The sequence below is a fragment of the Diorhabda carinulata genome, chromosome 7, assembly GCF_026250575.1.
Source record: "Diorhabda carinulata isolate Delta chromosome 7, icDioCari1.1, whole genome shotgun sequence".
Taxonomy (NCBI): domain Eukaryota; kingdom Metazoa; phylum Arthropoda; class Insecta; order Coleoptera; family Chrysomelidae; genus Diorhabda; species Diorhabda carinulata.
In genome coordinates, this window is record NC_079466.1 from 5,266,848 (window position 1) to 5,285,398 (window position 18,551).

Below are 18,551 nucleotides of genomic sequence, written 5' to 3' on the forward strand. Positions count from 1 at the left end.
CACCTTACAAGCTATTTAAGGAAGGCGGTTTGAAGCTAAAAATAAACGACTTCGAAAACCAGAACCGCGTCTTATAAAACCAGCCGGATCAGATAAATATGTCAACAGGGACTCCGCCTCTGCATTCCCAATCACGGATACACAGACACAAAATTCCAGGGTCGGTTTTATTCTGATTTTATGTAAATCAAAAACTCCAAGTCATATTATATAAGCCTATTATAAATATTATTCCAACCAAAATTTTAATTTATAATGATTAATTATAGACTGAATGAGTAGAAATCGATTACTAAACTATAAGATTTTTAATATTAAAAATTTGCAAGTTAATTATGAGCTTATCTATTGATAGGTTTCAAATTATCTTGTGTAATAAACTAAAACTATGTTAAAATATTGTGAAATCAGAACAAAGAATAATGAAGAGCAAAATAAACTAGAAATATCGGAACGTAAAATACTCAAAAAGAAATTTGACGAAATTGGAGAAAATGGAGTGTACAGAAAAAAAAACAACTAGAGAAGTGTCAAAATTTTATAAGTATATAAGTATAACCCATACAATCAAGGTGCAGAGCCTGAGGTGGTTGTGTCAGAAGTTAGATGGGTAAAATGAGTACCAAAAGTTGAAGAAGGTTAGACAAATATAGCAAGACTAATATTGGAAGCGGCTAGAAGATTAGAGAGAAGTGGGAGTGAGAGTGGCATAATGAGGCAAAAAACTGAAATGGAAAGGAAATATAATAACTAAAAGGCATGAGTAGGTACATTGGCTGGATAACTATCAACTTTACAGAAGATTAAACATGATAAGGTTCGAAATAGAATAAATATAGAACTTCTTTGAGGCTGAATTGAAAGAAAGTTCCAATAATTTGGATTTTGATTATTTGAATATGGTTCTTTGAATTTCTCTTCAATTTTATTCCAAATATAGACACTAATCATAATATGGAATTATGAAAATGATATGAATGATTGGAAAAAAATGTTTACTGTAGGTACTTATGATCATTTTGATAACAAATAAATAACAATAACATCGATCAGAAAATCTATGATAAGAAATATTTCGAGAAGAGGGTTTAGTCAAAGTAATAAGCTACTAGCTTTTACCCGCGGCTTCACTCGCATAGAATCCATTAAATAAGTATCAGAAATCATTATAATAAAAAAGAACGAACTCTGTAGCTATATTAGAACCTGAGATATAGATCTTTGAATGTAGAAAAATTGCCAAAAACCTACAAAAATCCATAACTCCACATTGAATGTCCGCGCCTAGCTCCTCTCCAACTCAACCGATTTAAGTGTTCAAAAACTCAAAAGAAAGAAGGTGTTTCAGCGAGTGTTCTTAAACCAAAACATACTCTGTAGCTATATTAGAACCTGAAATATTGAGGATAGAACGTGTGTATGTGAAAAGCTCCCATAAGTAATGTACATGGGGAAATCGTATAACTTGAGAATGGTAAAAAGTACCTAGATGAAATCCGATGGTTGATGGCTGATCTGTATATCAATATCTTTCTTTGAAAAAAAAATTAAGCAAATCGGTTGAGTAGAATGCCTGAACGGACTCGGAATGGAAATCATCAATTTTTTTATAATAAGCTATAACAACTATAAAAATAACGTTCAAGGATCTCCCTGACGTCATCTTATGAAATATTTAGAGATAATAAGCTGAAAAATCATTTTGGTATTCTTAAAGTTGTATCAAAAGTTTTTCTTATACCTATCTTATAATATACAAATTCAAAAGCATTGTTTTTTCCGAATATATCGTTTTCTATGGTATAGTTATTAACTTTATCACAAATATTAACGCCTACTATGTTGCATAATCATAGAAACAATTTTTTGAAAAGCAAAACGTTATAGGTAGTAGTACTAGTAGTAGTAGGTACTAGACATAGGTAACTACTCGAACTAATCAAGAAGAAGTGCTCCTATAAAAGTTGACAAGAAAATGTTGAAAATCTCGAAGTTGAAACCACAAATAACCCTAAATTTATAAAATTATTAAGTAATATCTAACGTATATTATTACATATTATGCCGTTATATAGTAGATAAAAAAAAATAATTACTTTTGTAACTACAATTCCAAATAGAACTTTCGTATTATCTTAAGCCAGCTCTGTTTAGAACCCCTCCTTTGCTTTCCCAATTACCGTCGAGATACACAAAGATCCTCAAAACAAGAAATGTCTACTCACCTAAGATGGCTGGCGGTGGGACAGATGTGAAATAACTCAGACCGTGATGACTTCTTTACTCCATGATGGCGATCGATTTGATCTGGAATTTTAAAAAGTTAATTAGTTTCAGAAAATTAGTTATCGTAAATCATAATTTATAATTTTAAGAATGGCAGAGATGGCAAATGCATCGCATAAATAAATGAAGAGACTCGGAATAATATTCTTTTTAGGAATTATATAGATGGATAAATTGACAAAAAAATTGTGGACACCAAACTTTTAGTTGATATAAAATAGATTTTAAGAATGTAATAGACGGTAGAGATTATCGTAGTTAAGAAAATTAAATATGTAACTCAAGCAAACCAGGAATATATACATAATATTTTATAATAGGAATTAAATTGACATTTTTCAAACATTTTTCAGAAAATATATAGTTAACACGTGCAAACTATCATACAGTTATAGTTTCTGTGGTTATTTATGTGTTTATTGAAGTAAATGTATATTTAAAAACTCAAAACTAAGAAGAGAAGATACTGGATGATATGGATATTAATGTAGTGTTTTTCAGAAGATACGTTGACGACTGTTTAGAGGTAATTCTTAGTAACAAATGGAATACAATCCTTGATAACTTTAATAAATTTAAATCAAGTATCCAATTCATTTTAAAAATTTTAGACAACAAAATGAATTTCTTACACATGACAGTTATTGAAATCAATAATAAAATAAAAACTAAATTTTATACAAAAGAAACATGGTCTGGAAGATATCTTAATTATAATTCATGCCATCCCAAATCAGAAAAAAACAGTGTCGTTGTAGGATTAACAGATAGAGCATATTTTTCAGATGTTAGTACGGGAAAATAAAACATAACCACCAAACATAAAGTCAGCTGGCAACTTTTGTTTATATCATAATAACAGCACCAATAAAGCCTCAGTTTTGTTTGTACGTTTATGAGTGGCTACCAAATGACGGTTACTTTTGGTTTAGAAGCAATACTAATGAACTATAGGATGAAATCTTAGTTTTCTTCATTTTGGTCATCAATACTAGCTGGCTCCTGGACTATAATACTAAGAACAATATTTCACACATCCAGCTATTTTATGTGGAATGATATAACTAGAATTCTTGAGTATGATTCATATTGATTGTATTAAGTCGGAGGTATAGTAAATATGCTGAGTTTTAAAAAAAAATATTTCGAATATGAACAAATCTCGGCACCTGATCATTACAAATAATTTATATGGAGTGTTAGATAAGTATATTAAAAAGCATCAATTGAGATATTGCTCTCTAATTGAAAATCATTTAGAATAGATATTAGTGTAGGGTGTGAGCCGATTTTCTTGCTATTATTCGTGAGTGTCGTTTAGATTGATTTTCTTGACTGGTTGTTGCTAGAATTTTTTGGCTCGGTCAAGAATAGAACGAGTATTTAAGATTGGGAGCAAACATGCCTTACGTTGGTTTTGTTCATTTTGATTATTTTATCTATATAGTAATGATTCAGATTAGGCTGTCAAAATGATACGTACTAAGTAAATGAAATGATTGTAAGATTCATGGTAATTGGACTGTTATTTAATTTTTTCTATCAATTTTTGTTCAATATTTTATATAATATTGAACATTTGCTTATTTTGGAAAATCTTAGATGTTGCTGATAGCTTAGAAATCGTTTTGTATTAATGATAATGAATATTCAAAAGATTGTATGTTTGGCCGTCTCTAGGACTCACTTAGGTAGATAAAATTTTCTTGTGTGAATGATCTTTCGGATTCGACACAGTTGGTGTGCGCTAGATGCACGAATTGTTTTCTAAATGTGTTTGTGCGCACTTTAAATACTTAGATAATGCGAGGGCTGCTACTTAAGTTTTAAAAAAGACGAATAAAAACAAATATTTATAATTATTTTATTGCTTTTCTCCATTGAGATCAATACACTTTTTCATCCGTTTGAACTAATTGTCGAAACAGTTTATCCATTCCAATTGAGGTACTTCCAAAGCTTATGATTTCAACGCATCAACCGCTCCTTCAGGTGTAGAAAAACGTCGACCTCGTAATTTGTTTTTGATCTCCGCGAATAAGTAGAAATCATTGGGTGCCAAACAATAACTGTGCGGCGGATGATGAATAAATTCGATGTTTTGACTGTTCAAAAACGTTTTGTTCGAACTGATGTGTGAGAGATCGTATTTTTGCTTAATTTCGGGTTTATATGCATAGATCCATGATTCGTTGCCTATTACTCTCAGCACAGTGATTGGATTTATCCAGCATTTCTTTGCATCAATCAGCACGAGTTTTTTTTAACGATTGTCAATTTATGTGGTATCAATACTAACTGGCTCCTGGACTATAATACATATCCAGCTATTTTAAGTGGAATGATATAACTAGAATTCTTGAGTATGATTCATATTTATTGCATTTAAATCTAGGTATCGAAAAAAATGCTGTGTCCACAAAAAACTATTTTGAACGTTTGTCAAATTATGCGGTATCCAACGCCAACAAATCTTTTCAATAGCCAAATGTTCATACAATATTGAATGTGTGCAAGTAGAAGTAATGCCCAAGTACGCCCAAATCTCACTGTATGTCACATGACGATCTTGCAGCATCAGTTTACACAGGACTTCGATGTTTTCTTGCACAACAGCCGATGTTTAATGACCACCACAATATCCATCCTGTATCGAAAATGTAAAAGTTTCAAACTTTATGATGGCGATATCAGCTTCGACATATCTGTAAATTTAAGTAGCTATCCTCCTATATTTCAATGTTAGATTTCTTGCTACAATAGCATCGAACAACTCAAAATAAATATCTGTTAAGACTTGTTATTTTTCTCTAAAGTCATAAAAACATCTACGGAATTTTGAAGAAAGTTAAACTTTTTTACGTACCTATTAATGATCCTTTTTTTTAATTAATCCACCGACACCTATTAAGTATGTCTTAATTTCGACTATATATGGAATAGTATCTTCTTTGAATATTAATGATGGATTCTTCAGCTCAAGTCAATATATAGATTGATTTGCATATGTATTTCACCGAATAAAACTGGTTGTTAGCTTTATCATAATTTAAATCAAATAATTGAATGTCCGCCGACTAAGTAAATTATCTTATTTTGTTGCTGCTTCTTATTCTTCCAATATTCCTTATCTATCTTTGAATCTATTCTAGTTCTATTTAATAAAAAGAAATTGTATGAGAATTTAAGTTGATAGCTCTTAAATATTTCAAGAAACGTTTGCATGTTTTTGTAGCTTTAGAATAAAGTTTTAGATTTTCGTTAATGTATAATAAGTTTTTATCAAACAACTGCTAGGTACTACGTTTCCCAATACTTTTCTCATTAGTTAAACTCAATTTTCGTAACAGTTTTGTAAATTTAAGGAACATGACCTGGGTTTACTCATTTGAACCTGTAGTTGCCCAATTTGTACCTACCCAATATAGATTTGAGAAGGTCTGGAATATGGCCAATGGTCAGAATTCAATATGAAAGATGCCAATAAAAATATTTAGGAAAACCGGATACTTTCTCAACAAAATTCACAGTAATTGGTGTTTTTTCATTTACGTTCTTTCATATGCTTAAGGTGGTGTATTTATTAGACCTGCCATGGTCACTGTTCCCAAGAAGCATCGATCGAATATAAACATAGATTTCCATTCGAGTGCTTGATGCGGATTCATATTTTCTTCAGTTCTGCTTCTAAGTGGTTTCTGCTTGGAAAATTGAACGGTTCTGGTCATATGAAGGGTTCCTGTTGTTCACATTCCGCTTGTTGTTAGTGAGTTAATCGCTTCTACATCTGATTGACTAACTTACCTCCATCGGTATGGCACTTTGCTTTACATCCTCCTACTGAGCAGCACCAAAAAATTTTGCCACCATTTTGTATTCTCTGTTTTTTAAATTTAAAATCATTAATCACAAGCAATTCGTTTCCTTGCTGATTTAGCATAAAATTTACTATTTATAACATTTTTGACGGTATCTGCTTAAAGAATGAAGACGGCATTTATAATTTTAATTTGACAAAGTTTGTTGGAAATATTGGGGGTGGAATTTTAACCACGAAGACGAAGCCCTACAAAATGGTTTGTTCATTGTACTTGAATACATATTTTTTAAATTATGCTCATGAAATGTCAGTGTTCAGCTTGGCCTCCACAAAAATATAATTTAAGATACTTCATCTTTTTGAATGAACTTTGATGGCCTTTTCTTTCTACGGTTATTCTTAAACGTTTGATGTACATATTGATATATATGTCTTGTATGGAATGTAAAGAGAATATTAGCTTTAGAGCTAACACGGCATTCGTACAACTTTGCATTCGCTGTTTATTATACGGAAAAATGGTTATACTTATATTTTGAAATAGACAATAAAAACAAATATTTATTATTGGATATAGCCTTATTGTATTATCAATTAACATCAATACACTTTTGCATGCGTTTGAACCGATTTCATTCCGATTGAGGTAGGTACCTCCAAAACATATTAACGACGCAATTTATTTTTGATTTGTAAGGATAAGAAGAAATCTTTGGGTGTCAAATAAGGACTTACGGCATATAAACAATCAATTCGATGTTATGACTGTTTAAAAACTTTTATTTTTAATTGTGTTTAAGAGGTCGCATTGTCGTAGTGGAGAACGATTCGTCTTCTGTGACTGATTATTCCGAACACCTCTGGTAAACAAATGCTGGTTTAGCATTCAGAATTGATCGTTCTTCGTTGTTCTCATGAATGTTATTTAATTCATTTCGTTGATACAGGTAAGATTCGTTTCATCGTATTCTACAGTAAATTACTTTCTAGTAAAATGCCAGCTCTCTAACTAAGACACGACACTGAAAGAAAACGAGCTTCATAAAATTAAAAAGTTATTGTACAGGTTGACAACAAATATCTCCCTGTATAAAAGCGGAGAGTGGCGCGAGAAACGTGAAACGGCCGACATGTTTAAAGATAAACTCTCTTAAAATAAGCGAGTTTTATGTTTTTTCGGCGTGACTCTACACAAGACATTTCGTTATAAAACCACATGATCACATTTGAACAAAAGGTAGAAGCATCTCTAGATATTAACTCACTTATTTCAAACTTCAACTGTAATTCTAAAAACATTATAAAAACATCATAAAAACCATAGTAGTTGTTGGTTTTTACATAATTTTATCTATTCAAAATATTTGAAATAAATTTTTCGATATTGAAATTGTAAAGCATATATTAGTTTGGTATAAAGGGTGGATTGTTTTTCGATTTTCTGAATAAGCTTCTCACCGTAAATAATTGATTGCAGTCTTCAATTTGAAAATATTAGTATTAAATCTGTAGTACGTAGTTTTTATTAGAATTATCTTATTAGTATTAGACACAATCGAAAAAAGTATTATAAATGCATTGTTTTCTAGTTTATGTCAATTATTTATACGGGAATGTTAGTGTAAATAAGTTGATATATTTATTTCAAGTAAAATAGAAGATCAAATCATTAAACATGAATTAAGTACAATGAAATTATGCTGTTTTTTTCTTACAGCTGGCGTAAAACCTACTTCCTTTAAAAACAAGCAGTAGTCACCAAAAATTGCTTGTTCCCAAAGACTTCTAGAGTCGTAACAACTTGATGGAATAAATAAACCGCCTGCTATAATAAAAAGTTCCAAAAGAAACATCAAAGTAGCGTCCGTAGTAGATGAAAGGCGTCGCGCGAAATCTCCGAATTTTGAAATTTCATTTAAGCTGAACAGGGCCAGCATAAGGACCCATTTCGCGAAGTTGTTCGGAACATTATAATCACCTAAAGTGAATAAAAATCTGTCCTCTTTTAGGTGGTAAGGCTGAGTAATCACGCCACCTAACTCTTAGTCTATTGGTGATATAAGCGTGAACCCTGAGAATCTCTCTAAAATATTTGGAAATGCATTTTTGCTAATAACAATCAGAAAAGACTTTATATGGACCTCTTTGTAACACGTAGAAGCGTTGTACTGCTCAGATATTTTCTGACGGCAAGCGAATACAACTCGATCATCTTTATCTGTTAGCTCTTCTATTTGTCTATCTATTTGATAAACTTTTTTGAATCCTATTCCAATTCTGAAGCATTAACTGGGATTTTGCTAGGTATATAGTTATCAAATGGTTGCCTTGCAATAGTGGTGTTAGGACTACGTAAAATGTTACTAGTGCTCTGGTTAACAGTTATGTAAATTGAGAAATGATTAAATGATAACTTAATCTCAACAGAAGTTGGCTTAGAATGACTTACTGAATCCTGTACTTAGTGTACGAAAAAGATTCGCAAGATCAATATCCTGATTTCAATAAAACTATCGTTCCGAGATATTTTAAGTTGTTGACAAATAATTTGATTCCTAGGAAATCTGGTCTACAATTGAGCAACATGGTGTGGAGAATAGAGAGAAGGAGAACAATATGTGCATATATATAGCGAATAGCTAATATATATCAGATGTAAGAGGTGGAACTATCATAGTAATTAGTTTTTAAAGCGGTGGAAGGATTTTTCATTCCTCTACATGTGTGTGCAGAGGGAAAAACGCAAAATCAGGATACATAGATGTCCCTGGAACAAGAATATTTATGTCACAAAAATCGCCGCCGTATCTGTGGCAAATATAGAGCAGCATAAAGAAAAAACTAAAAGAGCAAAACAGAGTAAAAAACAACGAAAACGCAACCGAACGCAACAAATTAACCACAAAAAACCAAAGCAAAAGAAAAAAAAAACAAAAATAAGATGAATAACAATACTTAGTAGATAGAGACTCTAACCTCGCCAATCCCGAAGATAAGACTATGTCAGATAGAGAGAGAGAAAACTAATCTCATGCTGTAATGGTTGTGGTATGGAAAATAAGGACTCTATAGGACAGGTCTAATGGATTCAATAAATTCAGTGCAGGCACTGGTTTAGTGAAGATTGCATTGCACGGAAACTGGTGCGACATCTGAGGCAGGTTTTAGTCAAAATTAAGCATAAGTAAGCCCTTACTACTAGTACTGTGGCCTCATCGTCTCAACCTTTTCTTTTTACTTCGATTTTATGAAGAATTTAATGTTATGTTATAATTTAAATTATTTTAGAAGAATTATTATATATTGGTTTAATTTTTTCGTAAATATACGGATATTTAGACCGTTTCAAATTTTTGTTCTCAATTTTTTTTATTGTTTGTTAATAGTTAATGAGTTAATTCTCCCATTATATTTATTTGTTTATATAGATTCTAGATGTTCAATAATTATTATTGAGTAAGTAGTTATCAACGATTTACCCACTCACACAGATTTTGTGTTAAGGTTAATACCAATATGTTGAAATTCCGAAAAGTATAAAAACCGCAAACCTCAATAATTTATAAAACACGCTACTCTTGTGAAATAATAGTAGAGAGCCAATAGGAAGAAATAATTTTTAATGTTCAAAAATCAAGAGACAAAAGAAACAACCCCAATCTCAATTCTAAGCGATAAACACCAGTATCAATTGTGGTCACAAACATTAGAAACATTATTTTTCTCTCCTATTTTAATGTATCGTTATAGTCATAATTTCTTAATTAGCTGAAAAGTTTTTCATTAAATCTACTAAATTCAAAACAATGTTCATAATTCAGATTGTATTTATTTATATCACAACAAAGACAAGTTTAGTATTTATGACACTTGTCATAAAGCTATATCCATAATAATTATAGTAATATACATTTTTCAACATAAATCGGTTCAACGTTACATTTACACAGAATATGTGAAAAAAATTCAAATTTTATGCCCATCCTTGAATTACAATCGTTCGAAACTTCTATTGCATAACGAAGAAATAAAAACGTCGAGGAGAAAGTAACTGACAATAACATCATGATTACTGTGAAGGACGAAATGTAAATATTTACCCTCACTATTCAAGAGCCTTAAATGCAGATTATTTGAAAGTTAGTCACTTTCAAAAACTCGGTAAGTCTGTGCATATACATGATGATTATAGTTATAGTTAACTCGTGGTGTGATTTAAATTGATTTAGATGGAGATCCCGTTATAATCTCGTAATCATTGGATTACTCTGTAATTTGAAACAGATTCAGGTAAAATACTATCATGAACACTACATAAATATAATAACACTCTTTATGTTCAAAGAAAAATAGTGTCCGAAATAATTTTCGTGAGATTCATTATGAATGAAATACATTCACAATGTTTTTACCAATCACTTGAATACATTTTTTGAGTTGATATTTTCACATAAGTACACTACAATTGTAGCGAGTTACTTACAAAATAGACTTCTGAAAAGGAAAGAAATTGCCAAGTCAATGGCGTGCAGCTAGAAATATTTTATAACAAATTGGTTACTAGGTGAAATAATTATTCATATTTTAAGGATGTAATGAATAGGCTAACATAATATTTATTTCTATGAAATATGAACAGATAAAAATTATCAAGTTCATCCTAGTTTGAGTTGTTTATCTTCAGTTAGATGACATCTTCAAATTCATTAATCTTATCTTCGCTTATATACACAACTACGGATTAGACGCAATTTCACTGAAGTTATTAAGATTCCGCTTAATCTGCTGTTGTTTTACTACAAGTTCATTATGTTTTATCTACGACTGTGAGATTACATTGCTGATATGATACATTCGGATTAACTCAGAATGACATTGAGGTTATTGAGGTTATTAATTAAATACTCGAAATTTATTTCATGACACCCAGCTATTTTTTTTCATTTAGTGGCATAGTTCTTCTATTTGTTTGTGATAATTCATTCTCGTCAATTAGTAATAACATATCGCCGTCAACGCAATACTGTCCATTTATAATAAAAAAAACTTCTGGATTTTCAAAATTTTGATCATTATCTCAAATTCAACAGCTTCCCAGTGCTCCGGTCTATATAACAAATTAACTTCATTGGATTATTACACGTGAAAAAAATTGTATCAGGCAATCGTTATTTGAATGAAATAAAGGTAACTTATACGCTCATGCCCGCGTTAGCTCCTTCGTTCGCGTCAACATAGATTTAACAGATTACGTGTGATTTATAAACGCAAACACCTGCGCTCGCGTTCCAATGTCTGGCCAACGATAGCGTCAGCACGGGCGCGAACGTCAGAGTTTAAAAATATACCTTAAGAACCACTGTTTGTGCAAATAATGCGTTGCAGCAAATAATTTAAATCTTCAAAAACACTTAATCAGAAAAGCTAAAGACATACTGTGACAACTCCATTCCAATCCTACATTCGCAAATCATGTTTAAACCAAAGAGACATGGGCTTACTATTTTGAAGTACTCACATAAGTTAATACACTTATTTCAAAATGAATTCAGCTGCATTTAAGAGACCTATGTCCAGGAGTGGATGTATATTTATGCGAAAGACTAGTACAGTCTAAAGTTGTCATTTTCGAGCAACTTCTGTGACTGGTACTTGTAGTACGGTATGTAGGTGTTGAGAAAACCGAACTTCTTGACCAGTTTCTCGTGAAAGATGTAGCACACTTGATTATGCAGATGTTATTTGTTAAATGGTCTCTGATGTTCATTGACACCTTGTGCGTTTGTCGGATCTTCAATGTCATTCTTTTTGTAGTTGTTAGTTTTGATAACATTATAAACTTGCGACAAGTATTTAACATTCCAGCCTTCTGGATGTCGGCGAAGGAGTTTTTTGATAATCTCATTTTTGAGATAATATCTGTGCCACATCTGATTAATCACAGAGATCTGCGTAGTTAGGCAGTTTCTCTAGGTGTTTATTGATGATAATGGGTATATACAAGTCGACGTGAAGGACTGAATTGACTCTTCTATCAACTACCACGATGTCAGGTCTGTTATTCATCACCTACCTATCGGTTACAATAGACCTAGTATAGTAGAGTCTAAAATTGTTAAATTCGTGCAACTTCTGCGTCTGGTACTTGTAATACGCTGTATAGGTGTTGAGAAGACCTAAGTTCATTTTGCAGATAGTAATTAGTAGCCAACACACTACAATCAGATGATGAATGGTTGGATGGTCTTTGATTTTTATTGACTGAGAAAATTTACTAATATCACCGTTGAGTATTTGCAGATTTTCGTTTATTACATTTGTGGAGAATCCATGTGAAGGTAATTGGTTTGACGCTCATTTGCATATAGCTAGATATCATCCATGTAAAGAAGATAGTAGAATTTATGATTCTATCAACTTGTTGAAACCATACTTATTATTATTGAAAATTGGCGATTCCAATGATGAACCAATAAAGAATACTCCACCTGTATGTTAATGTTCATAATAATAACGACTTAGCACTAGCAAACAAGAACATCTAAATTGATTAGGTAATGCGAAACTCAAAATTAAAAGCGGTTTATTGTAAAGCTTCTAAGCTTTTAATTGTTCATTTTAGATAATCACCAGTTTGAAACAAATCTTTCCAATATTTTTTACCCGCTCGTGATTATTAAATATAATTAATTTCGAGAGGTGATTTTACTTTACTGTCATTGAAATATACAGAGTGGAAAATTTAACTGGTATAAAGTATTGAAGGGTTTGTTGAAAAAATTAATACTTACGTCAATTTTTTATATTCTCTGGGACAAAACACGGAGAGGTTTGTTGATTTTCAATAAAACTATTTCAATGCAAACAATTTCCGTGATCTCTTTGATGAACATATTCTAAATGAAAAGTAACTACATACAGCTGATAGATAACGAGATTGAGTGTGTTACAGAGAGGAAGCAGTTAAACTTACAAAATTTGTAAATGAAACTTATGATTTAATAAAAAAATGTCGGGCAATGAATGAATCGTTTGCACGTTGATCAAACATTTTGCATATTTTGGCACCAAAAATAAGAAAACGCCGATAAGAAACTCAAATCTATAGATGTATACGAGTACATAGATATCTATATCCGCATAGATGGTATAAGAAAGTTATCTAGTCCTATCTGGTCGAACAGCAACTCTTATACAAAATGACAGAATGCCTGAAAAAATGTGGAATGTTTCAACCATTTCAAAAACGTCTTAAGGAAGTCTTATAAGTTTGTGGGTACAGACTTCATTATGTTAAAACAAAATTTGGTAATCCAAATTCAGATAAACGACATTGGCGCTAGGTTGCTTCTAACTAGAAAATAATCATGGAATAGAATTTAAGGTGAATTCATGACTTTAGGTTTACCGCTCGACGAAAAACAATTTTTACGTTGTCAGTTTTGAAGATGATTGAAGAAGAATTATCGAATGTACAATCGAAACTTGAAATACACAATTTTCGATAAAAACATAAGTATTATCATATATAGAGTTGCGAAAATAGTGAATTATTGATAAATATAATATTTATAGCTAACTGGTCCAATTTAGACTAGTGGAAATTATAGCGGGAAAGGTTTACAAGACAAGACTGGACTGATCGAGAGAGTGGTAGATCAAGAATCGGAAGAGATATAAAGATGTAAAACCGATTTAGAATTTAGAAAATTTAGAAAAATTGGAATGATTGTTGGAATGGTTGAAAGCTACATATATTAATAAAATTGAACGCTGTTATAAACGGATTCGATTAATTCTCCCAGCACTTCTTTCTTTGTGGTAATTGGCTGTTTCCATTACAAATATACGCATTTTTACGGTATTATGACTATAAAAGCATAAACGGAGCTAATTTAGAAAAAAATGCGTAAGGCATTCGAGCAATAATAACTTTTAAAAAAATATTTAAAGTGTGCGTTGGCATTAGTTATCTTATTTGACATTTACGAGATTGTGCGCCGCAATTTCCTTTGAAATTTATTCCTTCTAATTCATTTTCAAGAAAAATGCGCGCCGACACCGGTTTAACTCGTTCGTCTGTCTTCAGGATATAAGTGATAGGATATTTTATCTTAGTACTTACCCGTATGTAAAATCAATTCTTTATTGTTATCTCTACTGACATCGTTTCGCAATTAAATGAAGAATTTATTATCGTTTTTATTCGAATAAACTACGCATGAGCCAAGGCGCTATAGCAGATTCTTTTGTTTTATACTCGAGTTTATCCTACATTTTATTTTTTCTTACTACCAACATTGCCAGCGACATCATTTATGTTATATTATGAGTCATCATAATGACATTCTCATGGATTTTATTTCTGTTGACACTATAAAAACTATTACAATGATATGTTTAGAGTAATATTGATAGGTACTACAATGGAAAAAAATCTAGTACTTAGTGAAAAATATAGAAAACAACAGAATTCAACGATTTGAATTAAAAACTACATTATTGCAAAATCAGGCAAACGTACCTACCAATATTGTCCGAAGATTGAGTAATAACTTCAAAACTTTGAAGTGCGCCGTAATTTAAATATAAAAATAGTTGCTTACTTAACATGGTGCTTCTAAGGTTTCATGAGCAAAATGATCAGTATGGGCCCCATAGATTTTGACCTAAAGATAAAATATATGACCTTACTAATATTTTGAAACTGTGTATCCCGTAATTCAAAAATCTGATTAATAAAATGTTTGTTATATCTTCTAGATTGCCTAATTTTCGCAAATATTCTCCTTCTTATTTTCTACTAAGACAGATTTTTGGTATATTCTATACCTCTATGAATCCCACATCTTTGAATTATTTCTATAATGCCATTCTGCAATGTTGTGGATAATCCTTGTCTTCTTAAACGGAATTTTTACAGGGTAGGATTAGCTTTTTTCCAATAAGAAGCACTACTTCCACTTGTTAGTCTTATTTTAGTGACTAATCCAGTTCTATGCTATACGTTGACACTGTATGAATAACAGGTACAATGTGACGAAGGTCGAACGGACAAGGAGCTTAAGATGGTTAAGGATTCAGGTATATCGCTACTACTTTGGTTGACAGAGTTGATCAACATTTCACAGAATCTCCAGAAATTCCAAGTTCTTCTATTTGCAGAATTGTATCCATCCATCTTCGTTTCCATGGTTCCCAATAACGTTAAGTGAAATCCACCAAATGCGAAGAGAAAGGTGTCCCCTATAACGTCTATCAAACGGTATAATAATGATGAGCAGCATAAGGGGCATGCTCTTATCTAATGTAGCTCTGATCCATTACAATTCACGATCACATAGTGCTAATATAACGAATGATCAAAAGTTCTAGTGAAAAGTATTTGGTCATCTACCTTTATCACCCAAAAATTACCAACGAAAAAGTTCAGGACGTTGAAAGAACCGAATTGAGGTCAACTATGCCGGATTTTTTTGCAGAAGGTAACCTAATTTATTTTGGCAAATATAGAAATTAACATATGTTGGAATATATCACTGAATAAAAGAAATACCACGAAATTTTTTTATTACATAAAAAATGTAATAAACCCATACGATCTTTTTTTATGATTGAAATTTAAAAGGAGCAGAACGTCGAGGTGAAAATTGGAAAACTCTCACATATTTCAGTAGTGTTTTTATTATGTTCTTGTTGATACTTTAAGTATTTTATTGCAATTTAGCCTAACAAATGAACAATTTAGTCATAATAATAATAATGTGAGTGAATATTTTGACGTCTCATAAACCAATATTACTTCCGATAGTATTTTAATACTAATCAATAAATCATCGAAACTACACTAAACTAAGACTGACTCTTCTTAAGTTTTACATAAACGGGTATCGAAAAATATCAGAAGGCTTCCTATTGGTGTAATAGTGAAGGAATACAATGTACCCAATAGAATAAAAGAAGAAATCGCACAATAATATCATAGGGCCGAAAATTAGTAAACATCATTGATCTATGGAATTTGACGGAATAATAAGAAATATAAAATATTTAGGAAGAATAAAAATTACTGGAAATATCGAATAACAATTTGAACAGGGATATACAGTAATATCTATCTATAAGAAATGTCAATTATAGGAATATGTTTATCTATAAGATTTGCATTAGGTTTATGTAATGAGATACTTAAGCAGCTCAAACTAGATTAGAAACAAGATAAAATAGGTATATGAACAAAAACAGATACTACACTTCACGTCAAAATACGGAGCATCGATATAGCTATATACTGGATTTCATTTGATGGATGAAAGCCAGGCACCTTCCATAAATGTTTATATACAACAGATAAGGACTATAATACCGAATGAATAGCTGGGTTTTAATGCTCATCATCATTTATTAGTTTGATATGAAAATGTTAAATTTCAACAAAATTTATCAATAAACACATGTCAAGACAATATGCGAGATTTTCCCAAACGTCTATCTGAGCTCTTCGAGTATAATAGTTCGTTGCAAAAGCTATAAGAATTCAGCTTCGGAAAGGTCAGATGGTATTAGACATACATATACACGATCCTTGAAAAATCTAGTACTCTGCTTCATATTCTTCTTCCAACAGAGAGAAGAGTCACAGCTGTATAATGAGATAAGAAGCACCAAATACTTCGCTTTAAACGGAAGGCTTATGAAGCTGTAACCGGTATGGAATTTTTCGCAGAATATGACATTACCCTCTAAGCTTTGGAATCTGTATCAACTGCAAACGATAGAAACGTAGTTTCAAGATTTTCGTGAATCTCTCAAACTAAACGAATTGATAATTCACGATTCAGCGGATATCTTTAGGATATGGGAACAATTCTCAACGCTCTTGTAGCAACCATACCATGTGACCTTGCATTAAAAAATACTCAATACAGGTGAACATTTCTCCCAACAACTTCCCTCAAGAAAACGATGATCTACCCATACCTGACTGACCGATACCTGACCCAGGAAATTCCAAGTAAATTTCTTAATGTCCAAATAGCATACAATTAAATCAATCCTCCCCAATATACTAACGTTCAGAAAAATCTTCTATCAAATCTTTGTTCCATATTTACACGAGCCCAGGCGAGGCGTTTGGAATCGTGGAGAAATTCATTATCGAAACCGCGAAGCGATCAGATCGCGAACGTCGAGATCTCAGTGAAGCTGCGCATTTTCCAGAGACTTAGCTCACGCGACGTAGTTTTATCGGTAGATGTATATATTTTTGTGTATATAGTTTTGTTGATATATTACTCGTATAGTAAGTTTAAGTCATTGAACTTTGTTATTTCAGTACACATTCTTGAACCACCTTGGCAAGTCTTGCTGCATAAAGGATTATATTCAACTCGATTTGTTACAGATTCGATACAAAAAAAGTCAGTCAGTCAAGCAAGCAGCAGTTTTTCCACCTCGCCAATCTAATTCTACCGTGGCTTTGTGTTGGAATCTCATACCTCAAGGGTATTTTTATTCCATAAATTTATAATTTTCGTTATTTTTACGGAACACTTTTGAACGGGTCAATAACTTTTTCTTGTAACAGCTTACTTGTTAGGTTTCACATGGTTTTCAGTATCGTTTCTTCAAACTCTGTACTTTTTTTTCTCATAATCACAGCCCAATCTTTTAAAATCAACGCCAAGTCTTCCGCCGTCTGATTTCCATCTAATTGACACTTTCTATATTGCAAAAGTCAATAAATGCCGTACATACAAATTTTTTTATTGTAAACGGTCCACCTCTACATTATCCTCGACTCAAAGACTAGCGCCCACACTCTTTTCACTAACTTTTGATCGTTCCAGATTCTTTCCTCCAAAAATGCAGCCGTTATATTTAATGTGATGATGCCATTCTACGGATGTTATTATTAGTTGGACAATGAAAACCGAACTTATTACGGAACGCACGCACAGTCTTCACGGACACTAAAGCACTTTCGTTCTTTGGTCGTTATCTTTGCTAATATTGCTTTCTAACTAATGTTATTGCAAATATTGTGCTTATATGTTTACAATTAAAACTGTTTGAGCTGCGTTTTCGAATGTATCATTTATAACTGAACGATTGATGTAATGCGTTTGAACTCCACTATTCATTCTGTAGCATAAGGTAGCAACATCTTGGTTGGAATTAGAGCATTTTCACATTCATATTCAATATTTCCATGGCTCATGAATGATTATTTTTCAGATTATATCCACTATCAAAGTCATACATGAAATAAGACTTGGCTCTCATGTTTAAAGAGCTTTCAGGGTAGCATTCGTATTTATTGATTTTAAATCTTCGTTTTTAATAATATTTTACAAAAACAAAACTTTTTTAGATCAATGTAGGGCAAGTTATATAGTATATAGATATTTCCAACCTAATACTATTGGCATAATTACGAATTTTG

General features: G+C 31.7%; 1 protein-coding gene across 2 annotated transcripts in view; it reads right to left on the reverse strand.

Moving 5' to 3' along the window:
- The window catches only part of LOC130896364 (homeobox protein abdominal-B), a 257,532-nt gene that overhangs the window by 131,796 nt on the left and 107,185 nt on the right, over positions 1 to 18,551 (reverse strand). For both annotated transcript variants that reach the window (XM_057804390.1, XM_057804392.1), the window contains exon 3: positions 2,226 to 2,307. The gene's annotated coding sequence lies outside the window, so the exon portion shown is untranslated. The remainder of the gene's footprint in view (positions 1 to 2,225; positions 2,308 to 18,551) is intronic.